At 51.3% G+C, this 19826-nt stretch overlaps 1 protein-coding gene across 6 annotated transcripts in view; it reads left to right on the top strand.

Moving 5' to 3' along the window:
• The first annotated feature begins 3918 nt into the window (after nucleotides 1-3918).
• The window catches only part of TIAM1 (T-cell lymphoma invasion and metastasis 1), a 175202-nt gene continuing 159294 nt past the window's right edge, over nucleotides 3919-19826 (top strand). For all 6 annotated transcript variants that reach the window (XM_015299682.3, XM_046900829.1, XM_015299661.3 and 3 more), the window contains exon 1: nucleotides 3919-4035. The gene's annotated coding sequence lies outside the window, so the exon portion shown is untranslated. The remainder of the gene's footprint in view (nucleotides 4036-19826) is intronic.

Raw genomic sequence — 19826 nt, 5'->3', positions numbered from 1 at the left:
GTCGGTGCACCCCTGCCTTTGGCGAAATGGCATGGAGGAACCTGCTGCTGCTAGCTGCCAGGATTAACACCCCCAGAGCATTGAGACAGAAGCACCAAACAGAGAATAGGAACATTTTTCTTAGAACAGACACTCGGAGGACCATATACAACACCTTCAGAAGGTGAAGCTTGTAGTAAAGAACCTACTGGCCAAGAAGACATCCCTACCACAAAGAATATACTCACTTTTAAGATACATTACAGCTGTTCCCCTCCTACAAACACATTGGTATTCCACACGAAATATTCACCTGCGTCTCCTACCACCTCTGCTGTGAGCACTTCATAAGCACTGACTACATTTCTTCTCAGATTGTCCAGATGATTCACGTAACTCAATCAGACCCAGAGCAGCTGATCTCAAACTGTTCTTAGCAAGGAGGAAGGGCTTGTGTGCCTGAAAGCTGCTGCTTTTTAATGGTGTTAGCTGATCTAGTGAAAACCCTTGACAGCCTCCCAGTACCAAACCAAATGTCCTTTTCCTACAAATGCCAGGTTTATGGGATTAGGCTATGTTTTTATCAGTAGCAATGGCACTTCAAGTGTTTTTTGGCTCCTATTTACTTGACCTCCCTGCTGCCTACTTCCATGATGTCCCCATGATTTCTTTCATCGAGCAAAGGCCAGCCATGCAGAGCTGGGACCAAATCCTGCAGGTTTAAGATGGCCACAAGGGCAAATGTCCCCTCTGGGATTTATCTAAGGACGATAAATGACTGTCTGTGACCTAAATCAGGGCCGAGGCCAGTCCTCCAGAACTAATGTAATGCCACAGATTGTGCTTAGGTTTACATGTGTGGGTTAAGCTAATCCAACAAGAAATAACTATTTTCAGCGATGGTCCTTTTTTTTTTACCACCCTCATCTAGGCTTTTCAGTAATGCATTCTTTATCCATAAATTAGCAATGACATTGAAAGAAACCCTTTAATACCATAAAACGACAACAAATCTGGGATTGGAAACCAGAGCTATTACCTTCCCAATACGTGTACTTATGGCATAAGCAATCATACCCCAAGGGAAAACTCCGACTTTGCCATTAGCCAAAGTACTCTGTGATTTTACATATCGCTTCCCTTGCAACTGGCAGTGAGCACAGATAATAGCATTATTCAAAGAGAGGCTAAGGTGGGCAGTAATTCCTCAAGTGCACCTCTGCTTTTACATAATCTTAGAGGCGCTACTACCAGCCTTGCTGCTGCCTGAAAATTATTCTGATAAATACTGGCTGAGAAGCCAGGGTTTTTTTAGGAGACATATCAAAACAGACACTACAGAGGGAAAAAATGCCTTGTTTCCAGATAATTTTTAAAAGGGACATGGAAAATACTTTACTACCAGGCATACCTGGGTGCCCCGTGTATCATCTGTGCCAAAAGCAATGACAGTTTCGCAGCTCAACCATTCATAAACCCAGACAGAATCTTCACAGGAGGATACTCTACTTGTGTTGAATTATCTGAAAACAAAGTTTCCCCATGTTGGACAAACGGTGCATAGCAAGGAGAGTTTTCTTTTCAGTCCCTCATTCTGGATCCTTTTAAATTTTCTGGAGGAAAGTGAACTTTTTATGCACACAATTACAGCGAGCCAAAAATAACAACCTTTAAATTAGCAGGGAGTAGGTGGAGGGGTACACATAGCACACCAGCTTGCCATAACAGTCTGGATATATAAATGAAGAGATAGGACTTGACATGCAGAATAAGCAGAGCTGTCAGATGACTAATAGGTTTCACTCATTACAGACCGAAGCCCTGGAAAAGTTGCTAATGAAGTGGGATTACTTAAAAATATGCCTCCATTAGCTAGCATGAGTCCCAGCCGCACAGCCAGCTCTGCGGAGATGCAGCTGTCCGCCCACACCCGCCTTGCCAAGGGGGTTTCAGCCTCTGGCCCATTTCCTGCCTGGTGCCGGCGTTGGCAGAGCAGAGCAGTGGTGGGGTCCAGGAGCTGGTCCAGTGGGAACAGCCCCTGCCTCCCCCAGACACCTGAAGCTGTCTGTGCTGTGTCTGATGGCAAACATCTCCAACAAGCCAATCCCTCCGGCCCGCCCTGTGCCTGCCTCCTGGGCAGCTGCTGGAAGTCTCGGCGGCACTGGAGCAGGACCATGCTGCTATCTGGAATGGTGTGACAGGTTGCCCAAGGAGGCTGTGGATGCCCCATCCCTGGAGGCATTCAAGGCCAGGCTGGATGTGGCTCTGGGCAGCCTGGTCTGCTGGTTGGCGACCCTGCACATAGCAGGGGGGTTGAAACTCGATGGTCATTGTGGTCCTTTTCAACCCAGGCTGTTCTATGATTCTATGATAGTATGACATGGCAGCATTGCTCTGGCATTGGACTCTCCTGATTGGTTTATTGTCGTGTGCCCGGAGGACATGGAGACAAGGGTTGGAGCCCATGGCGTGCAAGGTGTGCGAGATGTCACAGAAGGTGTGACATCTCCAGCCTTGAAGCTGAAGGCAGATCCCCGCACAACCTACCTGATATTAAAATTAGGCTTGCTTTGAGAAGGAAGTTGGGCTGAGGGTCTCTTTCAGCTTCACTTTCCCGAGTTACAATCCCAACTATGCCACCTGTGCTCTGAAGTAAGAGAGTTCCTCTGCCACTCTGCCATGCCCAGCCCTGCTCAAAACGCCTCCACTTCCCTCTGCTTTATTCTCTTCCTTTGGCTCGTTTTTTGGCAGCCCTCTCCGAATTGCTTTGTTTGCCACGTGGGGTGGCAGCTTTGTGTTCTCGTCTGTAACGCATGGACGGTTCAGCATGCTGAGCTTAGGTCAGTACTGCTGGCTCTTCTTCACGGCATCACACGAAGGGGGGTGTCTGGCTCTGTCCTGGTTTGGCTCTGCAAGGACGGCTCGTCGTCAAAGCACTCCTCTGCTGGGTGCTGTTGGTCAGGCCCAGGAAGCGATGCAGCTGTCCTCAGCCACTGCTTGGTGTCTCACCACCCTCACAGTAAAGAATGTCTTCCTAACATCTAGTCTAAATCTACCCTCTTCCAGTTTAAATACCATCTCCACTCATCCTGTCACTACAAGCCCTTATAAGAAGTCTCTCCCCAGCTCTCCTGTAGGCCCCCTTCACGTTCTGGAAGGCCACTACGAGGTCTCCTCAGAGCCTCCTCATTGCTGGGATTCTGTTCTCCATCCAGGCTGGGCAGTCCCGGCTCTCTCAGCCTTTCCTCACAGCTGCAGCCCAGTGCGGCCTCACCAGCGCTGAGTAGCAGGGAGAAATCACCTCCCTCAGCACGCTCAGCCTCACGCAGCCCGGGATATCCGTGGCACTGCTAACCCACGCTCAGCTGATGTCCGCCAGCACCCTCAGCTCCTTTTCTGGCAAGCTGCTTTCCGGCTCCGTGTCCCCGGCACGCGTCGGTTCCTGTTCACGGAATAGCAATGCCGCTACTGAGGCTCACGGCAGCCACAGCTGCGCACCTCCCCACGGCGACGGCGGCACCTCGAGGCCCCTCGCACGCCAGCGTGCCGGTGGGCGACGAGAGGGGCGTGGCTCTTCCCGCCCGCAGCCAATCCCGAGAGCCGCCGCCGCCGCGCGCCAACTTCGCCCCCCCCCTCGTAGCCCCCCGGATTGGTGGGGTCCAGCCGCGCGCCTCATTGGCCGGGGCGGGCGCGCGGGGCCGCTTTTGTGGCGGGCGGGCGGCTCGTGGCCTCGTCGTTGCCGCCCGCCCCCCGGGGGAGCGGCCCCTCCCCTCCCACCTGGGCGCCGCGTGGGCCATTGTCACACAACATTCCAACTCCGAACGCCCCGCTGCTCGCCGCCGCCGCCTCCCATTGGCTCGCTCAGCTCGGATTGACCGGCCGGAGAACCAATAGCCGCCGGTCTCCAAGGATCCCGCTGGCGCCGCCCCTCGCAGCGCTGGCAGTAACAATATGGCAGCGGCGCCTATTGGTGGCGGCGCGCTCTGAGCGGAGGACGCCCGGCGGCGGCGGCGGGCAGCGGCTCCCGGGGCGGGCGGCGGCGCCGAGCCCGGGCAGGTGAGTGCGGACGGGTCGCGCCCTCGCCCCGGGGCGCAGAGACGCGCAGCACACCCGGCCAGGCGGCTGAGAGCCCCCCGCCGCCTCCAGCGCTGGGGGGCCCGGGCGGGCCGCGCTTCCACACCATCGCCGGGTGAGCGGGTGGGCTCCCGGTCGCGGCCCCGCTTTTGTTCGCGGTTCGGCCCGGCGGTGCCGTCCTCGAGCATCGCGGCTCACGGGTGTCACCCCGCCGCCGGGCTGCCCGCGGGCACGGCGCTAACGGGCGCCCGGAGCGGTGCGCCCGCGGGGCGGGAGGTGCCGAGGGGACGGCAGCGGGCGGCCCGGCGCCGCGCAGGGGGGAGTCGGCGGCGAGCGGGTGGCCGTGCCGTGCCGTGCCGAGCTGGGAGAACGCGTGGGAATGAACGAGGAGCAGCCGCGGGGCGTGAGGTGACGGTGGCTCGGGCGCCCCATCCGCGGTCAGAGCATCTCCTCCTCTCCCCGCGCCGTGAAAGGGCTTCTGTCAGTTTCGGCGACGGCTCCGCGCGGCGGGATAAATGACGGGACAAGGGCGTGCGGGGCACCTTCCCCGCTCCCCCCTGGCTGCGCTCCGTAGGGCACCGCGGGTCAGGCCGAGCCCCGTGGGACGGTCCCGCGGGGCCGGGGGGTGCGGGTGACCTTGGGAAGCGGCGCCGCTTTCGCTCGGCTTCTGCGTCGGCTCTCCTCGTAGACCTCGAGCGCTTCGGCTGGGGGCCGCTCCGTGCGCGGGCTGCGGGAAGCGCCGCGGTACGGCTCGGGCTGGAAGGGAGCTCGGCGACGGTGCCGTTGTTGGCTTTGCGCGTGTGCCGCGGCGGCCGTGGCACGCTGCGATGCCGTACTGCCCGGGCTGAGACGCGGCTCAAGGGGGGCACGGACGGCTCCGTCCCATCCAGGCCGCGGTCCCGCGCTCTTCGTGCGGAAGGGAAACGTTTAGAAAGGGAGTTCTCCCCACCGAGCGCTGAATTGGTAACCTCTTTGTCCCCGTGGTCTTTGCTTTAATGACCGAGTCGTGTTTTGGAGCCTCTAAACAAATAGAGCGTTCAGCATCTTTAAGGACAATTGGCTTTGAGAACTGTCCCTTGGTAAACTGAAGCGAGGCTCTGACTGCGTTTGCCTTAAAAGAAACAAGGCGTGCTGCTGTTTGAAATGGCCTTTTTGGCCAGGTTTGTGCGAGTCCAACTCAGCACCTCCCCGCTGATGGACCTGGCCTTGCTTGGGAGAGGATGGACCTTCGTGGAGGGGGTTGGGCTGTCGTTCCGTGCCTGGGAACGTTGGGAAGAGCTTGTGACACGTTGTTGGATGGGACCGGTGGTGCAGTACAGCCCCCACCGGGGTGCCGGCAGCACCTGTTAGACACCGGTGCTGCCTGTGCCTCGTACAAAGTTCTCGTGCTGTAGTGAGCGGCGTGGTATAAATAGAAATGCTAGAGATTTTAGCCACAGAATTCAAAGTTACGGTTTCCACAGCAACCGGCGCTCAGGCCGTTGTCTACGTATGCAATATTTTCCTTATTTATTTATTTATCTATCTATCCCCCCTCCCATCCTTTTTCTCTTTATCTGGCTTCCCGTGTTGTGCTGTGTCGGACCCTCATCCACGAGCGCCCGGCGCTTCCTCCTGCTCCTCTTTGGAGCATCCCCCTCTCTCCCTCCCCACCTCCGGCAGCTGAAGGCGCTGTGCCCCAACCCTGTCCCTCCGAGCCCTCCTTTTGGTAGGAGCCCTCGCTTCCAGCTCAGGTGCCACTGGCACAGCACGAACACAAGCAGACCCCCTGTGTTTGAACCCCCGGCTCATCCTGCAAGCAAGCACATGCATTCCCATCCCCTTCATCTGATGGGTCACGGTGAGGATGGTAGGTCCCTGCTACCCCTGAGCTCTTCCGTGGGACGCAGCCTCCTCAGGTGAGCGTTAGGACGTAATGCTCGCTGTTAAGTCTTTGTCACCCGAGCGTTGTGGTGTTGCTGACGTGTTTTCGTTTCTAGCCAGGGGGTTGATGTATAGACATGGTTGTGTCCAAGTTACAGTTTCCAGAGCAACCGAAGGTTTACATCTTGGAAGGCTGTTGACTAAAACATGAAGCGTCACAGCAAATTTTCCCTACTTAAATTCTGTATTTTTTAGCTACTGTTAGAAACGCAGCTGGGCTTGTCTGAAAATACATGTAAAAAACCTTAAATGACCAAGCAGATCTTCTTCAGATGTGTACTTCTGCGGTGAGAATGGGAACTTTCAGCCCCTGAAGTAGTAATGACCCTTAGAGTTATAGCATAAGGCACTTCAGTTAAGGGAAAAGAGAAGTGGAATGGAAGCGCTACATCATCTGGATCTACAACCAGAGCTAATGACAAGAGTGCAGTTGGGCAAGGAGTAAAAGGGCTGATGCAGGCTGAAAGCAGACGTGAAATGAAGGGTTGTTGTGGCTGGAGAGCTGCTCCTACGAGGGCCGGGGGCCCAGGATCCCCCCATGTCTGGGAGCAGTTGGGCAGACTGCGGTGCCGGAGGCTGTTTAATATATTTATTATCTCTTTGGCTGCCGCTCCATGCGAAACTGGGTCTCTCTTGCAGTTTCACAGATGGTTTTGCTCTGAGCAGTAATGCCAAAGACCTTCAGCGTCAAAACAGGTCACTTTCCCATTATAACTCAATTTGAGCCAGCGTTACTTTCAGAAGAAGTTGATGCATCTGCATTGTGGGTTTTCTCCTTGCTCTGTGGAGAATTTTCAAAGTAATGGGGATGTTGTTCCCTTATAAATTGCTCTACTGGATAGTGGGATTGCTTTGTGCAATGATGCCGTAAAATGGTTTGCAGGTTGCCTGGGAATCTGAGACAGGAGGCTTTAAGTGTTGGCTTGAGCGAAAAGGAATTGCAAACAGAAGGTCTCCAGGGTCTCCCTTTCTATTAGTGTTAGTAACCTTCCAGCCTAATGTTTTTTCTTTATTTACTTTATGTACATAAATATATATATGAACGTTCCATTGATGTTGCCGCCCGTAATAGCATTGTCAGCAGCCTATGGCTTTTGCTTAATAAAATGGAGGAACGATTCTTCTCCTGCGAGATGGTTTTTAAATGAAACTTAAGCCCAAACCTTTGCGGTCTTTGGTGTGCTGCCCACATTATGGGAACAAAATGATTGAAACGGCAGCTGCTAAGCGCTCAAAGTGAATTGAAATACCTTGAACTTCTTACTGGGTCTCCTTTACAAAGGTGGGGATTTTGTTTTCTCTGCGGTCAGCCCAGCCCTGGGTTGGTTGGTGTTTTTGGATGGTGCGTAGAGGAGCAGTATGTCCTCCGTAGCTGTATCCCACCCCCATGGCAAGCAGTGCTGGGTGGGAGAGCAGAGAGAGCTGATAACAAAGTGGGAGATGAGGTACATTTGTTTTGCTGGAGTAAAAACTCCAATTTTCTTGCACACTCAGAAGCTACCAGTGAATGCCACTCCATCAGCTTAATTGGCTAAGCCTTGCTAAATAAAGGTGCTGGCGCTGGGCTTCTGCATTGTGAAGGTGCATCCATCTTGGCAACAGGACATGTAGTTTTATTTTTCTCCAGTGCACAATATAAACACACCTCTTTCTTGACCTTCTCCATTAATTTCGGTGGCTAAAGCCAAGTCTTTGGAGCAACTGGGCATCTGCAAGCTGGCACAAAATCCCCAATCCATTAACATTACAGCAGGCTTGTGTTAAGAACTTCTTGCCTGAGAGATGCAGGCACTGGAGGGACGGGGCTGTGTGCCTCAGGGCTGACCTGGTTAGCTGTTAGGGAGAAGTCCTTTCCTCAGAGGGCGGTGAGGCGCTGGCACAGCTGCCCAGAGAAGCTGTGGTGCCCCATCCCTGGAGGCGCTCAAGGCCAGGTTGGATGGGGCCCTGGGCAGCCTGAGCTGGTGGGGGGCAGCCCTGCCCACAGAAGGGGTTGGGGTGGCATGGGCTTGAGGCCCCTTCCAACCCAAACCATTCCGTGATGTGATTCTTTGGCTGCGCAAAGAGGCATGGAGGAAGAGAAAGGCAAGATGGAAGACGGAAGGCAAGGGGCCACGTCTGCAGATAAATGATGAGAGATGGCCTCTTCCAGAGTGTGGGATGTCACACGTTCTCATGTAAGCCTAGCAGGCTTCTCTGAAAACAATTGTTTTGTCTTAAGGTTGGGAAACAGAACTGCAATTTTCTATATTTTGAATTTTGCAGTGCACGCTGCAATAATATGCATATTTGGAACACGTTGTGTTTAAAAGACTTTACTGAGAAACATTTGGCCACAGTTGCCTTCTGCATCAGAGAACTGTATGGCTTTGCATTATTCACCACGTCTTTATGTTTAATCGTTTTTTTCCCTTTCACATGCTTTGTTCCTAAGATTAGAAACAGTTTTTTTCCTCGTGGATAAATCATTTAAACACCTGAACTGATTACACGCTTGCAGCTGAGCTCAGAACAGTCACGACTCTCTATTTTTATTTTTTTTCTTATTCGGAGACTGACTTTTCTGGAGAAGATGCAAAGCACCTGAAAATAGCTTCATCACAGAAGCATCAAGCATCATTTTAAAGTTATTGCTATCACGTCACGGGTGCTGGCAGTGTACTTCTGCCTCCCTATAAGTGATGTCTCATGAGGCAGTCGGGTGCTCATTGATGGCTACTTTGCACGGATAAAGGGTGTGCACTTCTGAAGGGCAAGGCTGTCCTTCCCTTTGCAGGATGATGGCAGAGAGGTTTGGGGTGTGCCCCGATGGCTGCCCCATTCCCCTTTCGTTGGTGGGGGCAGACTTGCCCTCTATCAGTAGGGAGGGCGGAGGGGCTGCAGTAGCATTGCCTGCTTTCTGGCCAAAGGCACTTCTCTTTCCATTTCAAAACATGTTTTCATAGAATCATAGAATGGCCTGGATTGAAAAGGACCACAATGACCATCGAGTTTCAATCCCCCTGCTATGTGCAGGGTCTCCAATCACCAGACCAGGCTGCCCAGAGCCACATCCAGCCTGGCCTTGAATGCCTCCAGGGATGGGGCATCCACAGCCTCCTTGGGCAACCTGTTCCAGTGTGTCACCACCCTCTGTGTGGAAAAACTCCCTCCTAGTATCTAACCCAAACCTCCCCTGTCTCAGTTTAAAACCATTCCCCCTTGTCCTATCACTATCCACCCTCATAAACAGCCATTCCCCCTCCTGTTTATATGTTTCCTTCAAGTACTGGAAGGCCGCAATGAGGTCTCTGCGGAGCCTTCTCTTCTCCAAGCTAAACAAGCCCGCCCAGTTCCCTCAACCTTTCCTCATAGGAGAGGTGCTCCAGCCCTCTGATGATTGTTTTCAACTAGGAGCTGCTCTTCTGTTCTCCCCACGTAAATCCACGTGTGTTCCATGGCCTGCGTGGGAGAGCTGCAACCCAACTGCCAAAGGAAAGAAGTCTTTTTCCCAAATGGGTGACCCCGTCTCATCCCTCATCCCCATCAGTCTGTGCTCTGCTGTTTCATCTCAGCCTGGCTGGCGCTAGCACTGTGGGATGGCTGGAGCTTCCTCTCCCTTTGTTGTAGAAGTACTCTTAGGAACTACCTTTGTAGAGCAACTGCATATCTCTAGGCTAAAGCTGAACCACAGCTGGAAAACATCTCTCACTGAAAACATCTGAAGATTTAAGACCTCATGCCAGAAAGCTGTGGCCTACTGCTTTGTCCGTGACGTGCTGCTTTATCAGTGTTAGTCAGCCAGAACGTGAATACCTTGATCTTCTTTATCTCGTCCCTCTTTACACGTAGAGAAAAACGGAGAGGAAATGTGCCGTGCTGTTAAGAAAGATCCACTGTGCGTTTTGACTTTCTTTTTGCAGTATTTTGTACAGCAGCCCGCCCGGACCCTCTGGATTTGCAGTCACGTCAGCCCTGTGTGTGGCTCTCCACCCTCTGATGAGCCACGTGCTGCCAGGCACCGGGCTTTCAGCACGTGTGAGCAGTTCCTGCTCGGATGCGGGTCCTGCTTGGCTGTCAGGCCCATTATAGCAGCAGCATCCTTGTTGTTTTGAATGACCTCTTGCCTTAACCCATCACGCTTGGTTCCCTTTCTTCTTCCAAAGCAAGCTGTGTGCCTGCTGTTACCTGCTGGCTCGCTGTGGGGCGGGCGCAGTCCCCTAGTGACACCATGCAGTGGGGCTGTACCTCCATACACCAGGCCAACAACTCATGACATGGGTCGCATCAGCTCCTCAAATCACTTTGCTTTGTGCTTATCAACAGCGTATCGCAAAGCCTGTGGAGTACCTCACACTGAGTTTCCAGAGAGCGTTGCTGCTCTTTGAAATGGTTGTTTTAAAGCCTTAATTCATGCCCTGTCTGTTTTTATCCACATCTACATAACTCGTGTGAGGCCTCAATGTGTTGCATGTTCCTTCACTGTGGACCTGCCCTTGTGTTTGGGTAGCACAGCTGCCTGACTCAGTTTCAGAACCAGATGAAGAACTGGCGTCCACTAACAAACAAAAATCAGCCTCCCCTCAAAAAAACCCAAACCCCAAATCTGCAGGTATGGTCAGCTTTAATTTATTTTTCCCTTGGCATCACATCACGCTGTTGGGGTTGGGAGGCTTTTGATGGGAAGGATTTGGGATCTGCTGTGCGGCAAGGTGTAGCGCTGTCAGCGACCGAGCTATGTGACACAGAGCAAAAGCAGGCTAAGCATCTTCCCGGAGCGACTCAGATTCCCTATCAGGCAAGGTAAGTGAGAGAGGCAAGAAATAAAGTGCATAACCATACAGAAAGTGGACTGCTAGAGAAGTATTTTGAGGTGAGGCTGTTGCTGGGAGAGGGGGGGATGCTGCAGTGTAACGTATGGGGTGTGGGAAGGGAAACCTTTCCTATAAATTTGGCACGTGAGAATGAGAAAACCTGTTGCACTCCTACAGCGGGGGATGACAAAAGGAGCTTCTGTTTGCTGTACGCTCCCTATATGGCGAGTGTTAAAACTGCACGTGTGCTAAGTGTACGTATTGTGTTCGTGGAAAAACTGCCCCTGAATCCTACCAGACTCGTTACTGGCAGAATACGTTTCCTCGCTTGGCCGTTGTCGTCTCCTGGGAAAGCCATACGAGTTGGGTTAATTTAATGGCAGGACTGCTGGCTAATGAAGTCGGTGGGATCGGGATTTCGCCTCGTGATTCAGAGAACTGAGCTTGTTCTGTTGCTTTAGGCCGTGCAGTGCTAAAACCATGCTTGCTTCGTGCTCTTGTATTGCAAAGGGTAGTGACTAAGGAAACTTGAGCTGACACAGTTACCTGCCAAAATCATTAAGTGCAGTGCTAAATGAATATGAGCAGACCAGACAAGTAAGTCGCTTTGTACGAATACCCTTCTTTTTTCTTTTCTTCGAGGCTTGCTTAGCTATGTAGTTCTGTATAAAAAAAAAAGCAAGTGAGCGTTTAGTCCTAATGGATCTGCTGTTTAATATCAGCTGGGAAGAACGTGCTGAGGATTAGCGTGGAAGTGTATGCAATCTCGAGATAAACTGATTGCATTTCATCTTATCTGCGTGTCGCTTTCCCTCAAACTGCCAATGGGAGTTCAATAACCAATGAACAGAACGTTTCATTAGGCGTGCATTAAGCCCACAGTAGTTAACAACTGCTTCTTTGGGACGCCCTTTCTATATTAGCCCCTCCTTTGGGGTACGCAGTCCTGTTTTCTGTTTTTGTTTGCTTGCTTTTAAAGATGTCAGTGAAGATGGTAGGACTGTTGCATCCATTCTTATGTTTCCCTTTGGAGAGCACTTGCTACGGTAAGCCTGGTTATGTATTTGGCCTTTGGTAGCAATTACTGCTGCCCGCAGTTGTGGCTTTCAGTTTGGAACAAAGCTGTTTTGTGTGTCTACTGAGTAATAATAGCTGATAAAGTTGGGGACCTCTCATTGTGGCTTGGATGTGAATTATACCAACTGCTCCCGAGCTCAAATTATAGGTTTGTAATTTTTGCTTCAGGGCTTGTCACTCCGGAATATTCTCCCCCCTGTTAAGAGACTTAAAAAGAAATCAGTGTTAAAGTGTCTTTCTCAAACCTATTAAGTGAGACATAGAGCTGAAGCGTCTCGATTACTGCCCACATTCCCATCTTCACTGCTGTCTGCTGGGGTAGGCTGGGCTTTGCACCAGCAAGCTGAGCCCACAGTGGCAAATAGCTTTGGTGGTTGGGGCCTCGGCGGTGAGTCCTTCTTCCTCGTACCTTTAAATAAGGTAATTGATGCTACCTGAGCATTTTTCAGTTTATTTTTCTTGGTTAAATTTTCATAAGGAGGAGGGCATGAGAACAGATGTGTTATTAACAAACGTCCAGGAATGCTGCTTGCCCAGAAATGATTACATTAAGTAATGGATTAATTGCAGTTATTCATCTGGAACCCTCCTAATGTGTGTAGACACAAGGCACTCATCCTTTCTGAAAGGGGCTGTGAGAGTAGGGATGTGCTGTGTTGTGCTACAGAGAATTGTCTCCTGGCAGTTCACCCTGCCATCCATGCTTCACAAATGAAAACAGTTCAGCTTTCAACTCGTATTTCATGGCTGCTGGTGGCAAAGAGTTGCAGTCACGCATTCTGGAGAGAACCAGGTGAGAGGGGTGTTTATAGAATCACGGAATGGTTTGGGCTCAAAGGGAACTCAAAGATCCGTCCCCTGCCATGGGCAGGGCTGCCCCCACCAGCTCAGCTGCCCAGGGCCTCATCCAACCTGGCCTTGAGCGCCTCCAGGGATGGGGCACCACAGCTCCTCTGGACAGCTGTGCCAGAGCCTCACCGCCCTCTCAGTGAAAAATTTCCCACTATCATCTAAGTTAAATCTCTCCTCTTTTAGCTTAAAGTCATTCCCCCTAGTCCCATTGCTGTCAGAACACGTAGAAAGTCCATCTGTCTCCTGTATATAAGCTCTGTTTAGTATTGGAAGGCCACAATGTGTTCTACCCAGAGCCTTCTCCAGGCTGAACAAGCCCGGTGCTTTGCTTTGCCCCTGCTGCTGATCGTGGTGGCTGTGGGTTTCTGGTTAGTCCATGGCTCTGACCTGCCTAGCCAGTAGATAGCCAAGGTGAGCCTTGCTCAGGTGCTGTCTGGCTGCCTCTCTCTATCTCCAGCATAGCAACAGTTGAAGGATGAGAGAATGGTGGCTTCGTCACAAGAAAAGGTTTGCCTCGCTGCTACTTTGGGCTTCACTGTTTCAACCCATTGCACAGAGGTGTTTTCCTTACACAGTTGCAGCTGCTTTGTAGTAGTTTGTGGTTGGGGCATGTGATGCATTTTTAGCATTCCTAGGAGATGGTTTTTTTTTCTTTTCCCCATTCTTTTTTTTTAGTGTATTATGGTGATGCCTAGAAATTCATATGGGAATTCTGGTGGCTTGCCATACAAGCAGAAAGGCAGGGGCCTTGTGCTGAATAGTGTGGTGTAAGGGATTTCATGTCCTTGTGTGTGCATTCCAGGGCACAGGAGACTGCATCCTCCTGTACAGCGGTACCCAAGTGCTGATTCCCCTCTTACTTAATTTCTGATGGGCTGCACCACTTTTTGTGATGACTGCGTGCAGTTCTCTCCGGAGAATGTGAACTTGAAATCTGGCAGCTCACTGTTACACGTCATCCATCCATACAGGTGTAGGTTGTGTGCGGGGCCCATGCTGGGAAAAGGCCTGGGGAGAGAAAAGCAGACTGCATCGCTGACCGTGTCCACGTTGTGGGTGCAGCTTTTCTGTGCCTTGGGACAGGGGTGAATTAATTTCCATGTTCAAGGCCCAGTGCAGCTGCAGAGGGCTGTGCACAGCTTTCTGCAGGCAGTTGCTGGGGCATGTGACTGTGAGGTGCTTGGGCTGGCTAGCTGCATTGCTCACTTCAGCTTGCTCGGGCCGTCTGTGGTTAACAGGAGCATTTCTGGGTGCTCCAAGCTTATGGGAAGGAGCTAGGCGAGGGGGGGGAAATTGCTAAATGTTTATGGAGCGTTATGACTTCAAAGATACACTGACTGGTGGTTTACTGAGGAAACTCAGTATCTTTTCTATTTCTGTTCACTGGAAGGCTGTAACTCGGCCTGGTGTGGGCAGGCGGAGGGAGATGCCTGTTTGGGTGTACTTCTGAGGCTGTATGAGGAAGGGGGTGTACCTGATGTAGGCCCCTCGAGAGGCCTGGGTGGTCAGAGTTATGCTGGTGCTGGCCCTCATGGTTTATTTCTGGGTTTAGACCTTTTTCCCTGTCTGTTTGTCCGTAACAGTGAATTAAAAAACACATCTCTGCTCTTCATATTTTAACGCTGATAAATGCCTTTCTCTCTTCTTAGTCTAGGAAAAGAACAGTTTTGAGGCTTGTGCGTTGCTTGCCTTGAAGGCAGACTGAATGCCCAGTGACTGACGTAATGGGGGATCCTTCCCTCACCTTTCCTCCATGTTGTGGGCTGGGATCTGGCCTGAGTTCTTACCCATTGCCTCAGTGGTGGGGAAGGAGGCTGAGGGGGAGCGAGGAGCCACATGGAAGATGTGACATTGGAACTTGTTTTTTAACTAAGTGCCAAAAAGACATTTACCCCCTTCTTTCTCTCAGAGGAGACCCCCTGGGCTATGACAGATAAGCTGTGTTTTTGTGGTGGGGAGAAGGCTTCCCTTAGCCCCTGCTCCAGCCCCACCTACTTCATCTGTTCCCATCTGATTTGTGGTGCCTTTTAGTTTTCTTTGCCTTTAAAGAGAATTAAGTTGCTAATGCCATGAAGCCTCCTGGAGTGGGAGGGATGTGGCTGGAAACCCCACGTGCTGGGGGCTCCTCCTCTCCCCCTGGGTTCCCCACGGGTCTGTGTGGGGCTGGCGTGTCAGACAAGTACAGACCACTGCTGGATGGAAAAGCAACTCAGAAAAGCTTAGAATCACAGAATGGCTGGGGTTGGAAGGGACCTCAGAGATCATGTAGTTCCAGCCCCCTGCTACGGACAGGGCTGCCACCCAGCAGATCAGGCACTAGGTTGGGCTGCCCAGGGCCTCATCCAGCCTGGCCTCAGCGAGTGCTCTTCTTGCTGCTGGGCACCTGAAACACGGGTGAGGCGAGCTTGGGCATTTGCTTATTCACTGCTGAGCAGCCAGGTTTCTGCTGCTGTTCTGGCCCCGGCCCTTCTAGTTCATTTTCTTAATCTGGACTGTTAGCTCAGACATGAAATATGGGCTTGTCTGGATAATATCCTCCTTTTCTTTGTCTGGGATTGTTCCATTCAAATGGAGCAGTCCTACAAGTTTAATGACTTTTTTTTTTTGTCAGCATTTCGCCTGTTGCTTGTTTTGCCCTGAAGTGGGAGCAGCTGAAAAGATGACTGCACCTTGTTCTTAAAAACAAAGCTTGGGACTTGCTTCTACAGCTGCACCTAACTTCTGCAGAGCACCCAAATCTCCTTGGACTATGGGATGATAGGAAGTGACTGTGCTTCAGGTGGCTGTGTTCCCCACCTTGTGATGCTGGAAGGGCTTGGATCTCACCCAGCTTGTGTGCTTCACCTTGGAGTGGGAGGAAAAAAACACAGAAGCGGTGACAGTGGGGCACCGTGCCATAAGCAGAAAAGATCTTTCTTTCTAGAATGATGTGTGCCCTGCTGGTGTGCCGCAGGGGCTGACGACAGTAGCAAGAGCACAGTTTTGCTGCTGGTTGAGGTCCCTCAGGATCTACGGCAGCTGAAATCCTTACCAAATTCCCTGGGGGGAGTGAGGACACCCCGATGGGAATCGTCACGTGCAGTGGGAATGGCTGTGCACCGAGTGCCTCTGGAGAGCTGCCTGCTGCAAACGCTCAAGGTCTGCAGAGTCAGTCTGCAGTCTGCAAGGAGGTCGCTCCTGTGATGGATGCAAGAGAGAAGAGCTCATGCATGGTGCCTCCTGGCAAGCACAACGGGAGCGGGCAGCAGAGTAATGCAAACGTCCTGGGTTGGGGATTCTTCTGCTTGAGGCTGTAGACCCAAAGAGCAGCAAGATTAGCAGCTCCTCAAGCCCAGTTTTGGTGCTGTGGTATTTGCACACGCGCACAGACTAACGCAGGAGCGAGGGACCTATTGATTCTGCTGTCTTCTGGGCCATATCACCTCAGATTTTGGAGCTGGAAAGCTTCTTGCCGTGTGTCGGTTCCTCTCTCAACTGGGGAGGGCTCATCAAAGTGTTTTCTCAGCATCCAGCTGCAGACACGGGGAGTCTGTCAGCATTCTTGCTGGGTGGGTGTCTTCTGAAGGCATCTGCATTATGCGACCCTGTTTATACACGGAGCCAACTTTCAGCTGCAAGGATGCTGAATAGACCTGCTGCAGCTGCTGAGAGCGCGGCCTGGGCTGGCACGAGGGGGAGAAATGATGGAAGCGATGAAGATACACCACGATGTCTGCGACAGAGTCTCTCATTAGGGCTGGTGGCTGCCTTATTCAAAGCATGTATAGCTTCTCTCAAGCAGAAGGCATTTTGTGTACTTTTCAAGGGTTTTCAACAAAGCAGTAAGAATTGTGAAGCGTTTTTGAAAGTTCCTTAGGAATGGTTGCCGTGTTGGAAATCGGATTGGGTTTTTTTTTTTCCAGTGCAAGCATGTTCGTTATCTGATCTGTGATGCTGAGCATCACTTTTCACGTCGCTCAGTTGTCTTCTTGCTCTTCTGCTATTGGTTCTGCCTTGGTGTTGAAACTGCTTCCTTTTGAGAGCTGTGCCAAGAATTGCTTTGAGCTGAAACTGCAGTAGGAGAGGACTGGGTCTGCAGTCTGGAGGAGTTAGCGAGAGGAGTGTGATAGCTTAATTGTGCAGCTTTAGCAAAAGAGAAACGAGAAGAGAAGAGTGAGGTTGGTGAGCCTGAGCTGCGTGGAGGAGATGAGGCAGCTGTTTGTGGCACGGGCAGAACACCGTGCCTGGCAGAGCCTGCAGTCTGCATGTACTCGTGTGTGGCAGCCATTACCATCACTTTAATAAGCGTGGGTATGCAGAAGTGTTTGTGCCATCAAAGTGCCTGATGCAAATGCACAGTCTTCTCTTGACGCGTTCTTCCTTCCTTCCCCCGAGTACTTTAAAGCCGCTTTGAGATGGTGGGAGGAATTATATGTGAAACGGCCTTTATCTTTCAAGAGTAGGTGCCCGAACCTGTTTGTACTTCGGGGCAGATACTCTGCCTTCTTTTATCCCATGAAAGACCAGCTTTTCTTCTTTCTGTTTGCAGGATGCTTTGGGCTTTCCCTTTGCTCGGTGGTGTCACAAGCCATGCAAAATAGGAAGACGCCATAAGTGTCGCAAAGGAGAGGGATGCGTGTGGGTTGTTGGTTTATTTGTTTTTTCCCTTCCCTCCAATTGACTGTGATAAGTAAATAAATCTCAGATCTGTAGCAGTATCTGCCCGCTAAATGCTTGCCTGTCTTGTTTTAGCAGGAGGTGCTCCCCTCCCTCCTGACTGCACCCCATCTGTTCATTGCTTTGCTTCCAGGGATTCCTGGTGCACCTTCCCTTCCCTCTCAGTCTTTAGATCCTCATTGAGGTAGATTGAGTTTTCTCCCTTCTCCTGCCAAGTGCTGAGAGCTAAGTGCCACAGGAATCACCTCTCTTTCTTGAGACTTGAGAAAGTGACCACATCTCTGAAAGAATTAGGGAGTGCCAGGATTTGCTCTGTTTCCCAGAGCAAATGGAGCATATTTCTTGCATGCACTATTACATATTTCAAGACTGCTTCGATGGCTGTTGCGACTCGGTGGTATATTGAGATGGAAGGTTTGGCTGAGTCCATAGACCTTAATGCTTTGCTGGGGACTCACTGTTCCTAGCCAGTGCAAGCTGCAGGCTGAAGTCACAGCGTGCAGTGCCATAAAACAAGCCCTGGCTCCGTGTGAGCAGGCAGGACAGGTGATATCAATGGAGTTCCACCCACCGGCCAGCAAACCTTGAATCTCATCTTTCAAGTTAAATGCAGCAGTGTCACTCATCAGAAGGTGGTTTCCTTTAAAAACTCTTTCATTAGCAGAGCCGTTCTGCCTTTCTAAGCTTTTGAAGCTATTGAATCAGTTTCTCTTTTATTAACCTGTGCCGATGTTTTCTGCACCTGAAATACCGTTTCTCACAGCTGATACTAAAATGTTGGGTCTCCCATTCCTGTTTCGTTTACAGCCATCCTGCAGTGCAGGGGCACTGCCCTGGAGGCTTTGTGCAGAAGTAGCCTCTGCTGTAGATAAATCACTGAGATGCAGAAGGGGAGAGAGGTGTAACTTCTTAAAGAGTAAGGTAAAGCTTTCAGAAAGCCGTAAGAGAATTCGTGCTCCAGTACCTTTCCATCCACCCGCATAGCTGAAGCTGCAATGGCATCAAAGTGGTGCTCAGGTCCTGGGTTTCTCACTTTAAATTCCTCCAAGGCTTGTTCTGCTGTTTGGGTCTGTTTTAATCTCTTGTTATCGGAGGCTGCTGCCACTTCAGGCTCTCTTTGTACTCAGGTTGTAATACCTGCTTGCACTCCAAAGGCCTGAAGTAAACCTGCTGCTGCTTTGGTCGAGTAGCTTCTTTGGCTGTTTTTGGAGCTGAATGTAGCGTGGCACGCTCTCCGTGCTTGTTTGTGCTAGAGCGGGGTCAGGTTTGTGGCCTGAGGGCCCCACGTGGTTAAGAGCAGTGCACAAAGTAGCCCCTCCATCGTATTTAACACACACGAGTATTAGCGGCGGCTGATATCTGTGATGTTTCTGTTCCAGGTCAGTGCCTGGAAAGCCAAGTGCAGCCTTTGCCTGGCCTTACAGCCCTTGTGGGGTTGTGTGGCCCCACGGCTGGGGGGATGCTGTTCCAGACAGGCTCTTGTGGTGCTCAGGGCCTCGTCCACAGCAGGAATGGGTTTTGTTTTTCCTGCCCTTCGTTGGCAATGCATCCGGTGGTCGCACCAGTTCTGTGGGCTTAGTCTTGGAAAGAGGCTGTTGAGCATTCTTAAAGCAGCTAATTAAGTATGAATTTAAGCTTATCTGTATGAAGCTAGCCGGCCTCGCCGTAATAGGATTGTTTGGGCTCGCTTTAATTGTGCTGCTCTAAGTCCCGTGTGTGCCGTAATGAAAGGCAGCGCTCAGGAGCGGGGGTAGGAGGGAGCGTGGCCGGGGCTCGTTCTTGCAGCCCTAGCTGGTCTGAATGGCTCCACACCGTGGATGACCCCCATCAGGAGCAATGAGAATAGTCCTTAATAAATATTTACATCCGGAGTTACTCATGCACAGAGCGTTCCTTTTTCTTTATTCAGTGTTAGGAGCAGAAGGGTTGAACGCTTGGATGCTCAGGGGAAGCCCTGAATGAAGACCGCTCGCGTGCGTTCATCACAATGGCCTTAAGTAAATGGTATGCAGTTGTGGGCTGAGTTTATTTGTTTTCTCTCTGGGACCTCTCCTTCATTCAGGATGTTTCCTTTTAGCAAAGAATTGATGGATTTTACGTAGCCTCCAGAGAATTATTTTAAGCAGCAGGTTGCTCTTTCCTCTTTCCTTTTAGAAGAAGTTTGTGTAGAAATAGCAGGGCACATCTTTGGCGTGCGTTGTTGCTGTTGCTCAGTTTTGCATCTCTGTTGTGGCTTTATGGAATTGCTGTTCCCTGGCTTCCTCGGCAGCAGCAGTTCCCTACTGAAGCAAGGCAGACGATGGAGAGCTGCGACGGCATGCGATGCTCATGGTGAGAGCTGATCTTCTCTATGCTGCCAGGCCTTTGTAGAGCTGGAGAGATGTCCTCCTTGCTTTCAGATTTCTGACTAATGAGGTCAATTCGGATCCCAGGTCTCAAGGAAAGGAGGCCTTGTGTGACAGAGGAAACTTCCAA

Source organism: Gallus gallus, chromosome 1 (genome assembly GCF_016699485.2).
Source record: "Gallus gallus isolate bGalGal1 chromosome 1, bGalGal1.mat.broiler.GRCg7b, whole genome shotgun sequence".
NCBI classification, from domain to species: domain Eukaryota; kingdom Metazoa; phylum Chordata; class Aves; order Galliformes; family Phasianidae; genus Gallus; species Gallus gallus.
The sequence above is the reverse complement of the archived record's forward strand: the minus strand, read 5'-3'. Positions and strand labels throughout refer to the sequence as shown.